The sequence below is a fragment of the Arachis ipaensis genome, chromosome B04 (genome assembly GCF_000816755.2).
Source record: "Arachis ipaensis cultivar K30076 chromosome B04, Araip1.1, whole genome shotgun sequence".
Classification (NCBI taxonomy): Eukaryota; Viridiplantae; Streptophyta; class Magnoliopsida; order Fabales; family Fabaceae; genus Arachis; species Arachis ipaensis.
Genome location: NC_029788.2, coordinates 3178755 through 3182918, shown reverse-complemented (window position 1 = coordinate 3182918; position 4164 = coordinate 3178755). Strand labels below are relative to the sequence as shown.

The following is a 4164-nucleotide window of genomic DNA, read 5'->3' as shown; positions in this document are numbered from 1 at the left end:
ACCAGCTCTAACTTTGTTAGATACAAGAGTGCTGCAACACAAACAAATAATTATACAATTGCAACGTTCACTTGATCTCGACATTTGTTGTCACAGAATTCTAAATGTTCATGAGCACGCAGTAGTAACTAAGTTACCTTATAGCTCCACTTAATCCTAACGGATCATCAGAAGTTGATGCTGTATTCATACTGAAATTCCCAACATTAATGATTAGATCGGTTCAAATAATAATATCCACAATAACATGTAAAGTGCTGGTAGCTAAGAACCGTGAGAACCAACCAAATAGAAAGCACTAGTGTGGCTGTTAATAAAAAATAACTAAATTCGAAGAAGGGAGTGAATCGAAGTATTAGGTAAGCTTTCGGAGCAGTAGTTGGTATAGCAGGAAGCGCATTTGGGGATGTCAAGCAAAAGTTTGATTAGCACAGTAAATCGAAGAGTTTCAAAGTCAACGATTATCTAGCAACTGCCACAGAATCGAAGCAAAAGAGTTATGTTTTTTAAAGTTTATCAGTTGAGGATATGGCTATAAATATTGGAAGACTCGAAGATACAAGGATTGGAACTTGGTTTCAGAAATTACTCATGCACACTCACATTCCAGCGACTTTCTGAGTCTACTTTGAGTCAAATTTCTGTAAAGTTCATTCCACTTGTTTTTTACTTTTCTTTTATAATTTCTACAAAACTTTAGTTTTCATGTTTAATTTATCTTTTAAGCAACTTTAATTTTCTTGTCAAATTTACATTTTACCACTTTCAATTTCCATGTCAAAAGTTCTTTGATTCAGTCGAAGACATTCTATCGCTTTATTTAAATTCAATAAAAGCCATTTCGATTTTAGTCAATTTTACTTTTAAAATTTTTTATTTAACACCTTTTTAGACTTTTCTTTAAATTTCGTCTAATTCGAAGATCTTTAATGCACTTTAAAAAAAAACTGATACTCGCAAAAGAGATGTTGGTTTCGCTCCTAAACCATTAAAATGGAACTACCATCGATTTACTAAAAATCGATAAAACAGTAGTGGCCAACTATCTTTGACGCATAATAAACATTCGTAGCTTCAAAATTACCCATAATCGTATAATCGAAGATTAAAAAGCAAACACAAAAAAATATCTTTACATTTTGGGTTTTGTTGTTGAAGAGAGAAAATAAAAAGAAAGAAGAGATGGGACAAGAAGCGGTAGTGTAGTGAGTGGTGGTGGTGAGTGCGAGTGGCCGGTATATGGTGCATGTTACACACATGAATGAAGAAATGATAGAAGAAGCAGTGATGAGTGGTGAGTGTGAGTGGCTGGTATATCTATGTTACCCACATGAATAAAGGAAAGGTAGGAAGCAACTTTCCGCATGGTTATAAACTCAGATCGGTCTAGTCGGTTCGACTGAAAAATTGGTAGATCAGATCCTAAATCGGTCCGAGTTACTCTGCTAATCATTCTTGCATTTGAACCGCACAAAATCCTCCTCTGTTTACATTGTGAGACCTAAAACAACAATCTTACCAGAAAACTCCTCATGGACCATAAGGCCTTATGCGCGAAAGGACGATGCAGAAGCAATGAGGCGTGTAAGAGAATGGTTGCTAAAGGCAATGAAAGATGGCATGAAAAATTGCCACAGTGCACACAACATCACAGCATTCCAGCTGTGATACTCTCTACTTCAAGCTATATTGGCAACCACTTCCATGAATTCACAGACACCATCATCCCACTGTTTCTGACTTCTACACAATTCAATGGACAAGTTAAATTTGGTGTTTCCGAAATGCGTCCTTGGTGGATTTCTAAGTACCAAGCAATTCTCGGTAAGCTATCCAATTATGAGGTCTTGAACATTGGCAAAGATAACCAAGTTCACTGGTTCTCAGGTAGGGGGTGCACATGGCCCGACCCGGTCTGATGACTCAACTCAGTCCTAAATATTTTAGGGACTAATTTGGTGTGATTTAACGGGTCTAGGGGCTAAGGATATCGAAAATAGACTTGGCTATTATTTCGGACCGGATTAAGTCGAATCTGACTTCATCCGTCCCATGTGTATCTTAAGGTAGGTTTGGTGGAGAGACATGGACGAAAATACTAAGACCGAGAGACAGAGACATAAGAGACAGATATTGAAATAAATATCAGTATTCTTTTTGGTGCAAAGTGGGAGACAAAAAGTTGAAACAAGAATAAAACTCTAATTTAATTTGCACAAAGAGTAAAATTGGAATTAATTAATTGAAATGAGTGTATTTTAGATATAAAATGTTATTAAAATTTCAGTCTCCATCTCTAAAAATTTTAGTTCCCTGTGTCCCTATTTTTTGGAGGTACTGAAATACTGAAATTTTGGGGACAGAGACAGAAAATTTAGTACCAGTCTCTGAACCAACAAACATGATACTTGTCTTAGTACCTCAAAATAAATGTTACCTAAGGAAACTAAAAAAGGTATATATATTTTAATTTAATTTCAATATTATGTTATATTAATTATAAGTTTATTGTTTTATTTTTAATCATACTTGTTAAATTAAAAAATAGATCAAAGAAATATCAAATCAGAATTTATAGACAAATTCAAGTTAAAATATAGATATTAACTTTTCAGTAATAAGTTTTTTTTTTTATGAATAAGTGCATCATAAAATATTTAAATTTTATCGAGTTTAGAGTCGAATTAAAGTCTAAAAAATAGACCCGATATATATTTAGGGTCGAGTCTGAGTCAGAACAAATCTAATTTCACCCGATCCAGAAACACTCCTACTAGTTGTGAATGTTGGTCTCAAAAGGTATCCGAAAGATCTAAGCATTGACCCTCAAAAGTACTCTTATTCCATGAAAGACTTTAGGAGTTTTTTGAGAGACTCCTATTCACTGAAGAGAGTTAATGCAATCAAATTGAGAGAGGAGGGTGAAGATGAGAATAATAAGAATAAGAACCAGCAGCCAAGGCTTTTGATTCTTTCAAGAAGAAGAACAAGATCATTCACTAACACAGCTGAAATAGCAAAGATGGCTAGAAGCATGGGATTCGACGAGGCCCATCGTAATGGAAGCTGGTGGAAGCATGTCAAGCTTTGCAAATGTGGTGAATTCTTGTGATGTGATATTGGGAGTTCATGGAGCTGGCCTCACTAACATTGTTTTCCTTCATGAGAATGCAGTTTTGATACAAGTAGTTCCTCATGGTGGTTTCCAATGGCTTACCAAATATGACTTTGAATTGCCCTCAAAGGACATGGGACTAAAGTACTTGGATTAAAAGATAAGTGTGGAAGAAAGCCCTCTTATTTAGCAATATCCACAAGATCACATGATCATAAAGCACCCCCCATCCATTGGGAAACTTGGATGGGAAAGATTCAAGTCTGTGCATTTGGAGCAACAGAATGTGATGCTAGATCTCAATAGGTTTAGACCTACATTATTGCAGAAAGCCCTTGAGCTATTGCAGCAGTAATGTAAGTACTTGTTCACGGTGGATGAGTTTTTTTTGGTTATATTTATCCATTGTTTTTCAAGTAGTGTACAGAATAAATGATGAACAAAGAAGTCATCATGTGGCACAAAATATTTGTACTTGAGGGAAAACAATGTTCAGTGGAGTCGAGATTACATTGTTACCTAGATTATTTCTTTATCAATAATAGGCTTACCATTGTAATTATTTTTTTGGTTAGAGTACATAAAGAGTACATAGTATATAAGGTGTAATAACTCAATAAATATTTTCTAAGGGAATTTTTCATTCTCTTCAACAATGGGTCCCATAGTCGGTAGCTAGGTATGGATAAGGAGGCATAGAATACATATGGTGAGCTACAACAATAGTCAAAGAGCCTAACATAGCTAAGTTAATAGATAATTGAGCATGCCATGAAGTTGTTAGGATCTCATATAGACCTTTAGGACCCTGGCCTGTAAATGGACCCTTATGGGCCTCTAAGATCTCTTTTATACCATGACCAATCCCCCAGTTGGTTCTATACATGTGACCAGCTATCAGGAAAAGAATCGCAATAGCTAAATGAGGGTGCGCAATATCAGTCAGCCATAAACCGCCAGTTACTGGATCTAATCCTCCACGAAAAGTAAGAAAATCCGCGTATTTTGACCAATTCAAGGTGAAAAATGGAGTTGCTCCCTCGGCAAAA

General features: G+C 35.6%; 1 pseudogene; it reads left to right on the top strand.

Moving 5' to 3' along the window:
- LOC107635845 lies at positions 1471–3622 on the top strand (annotated as a pseudogene).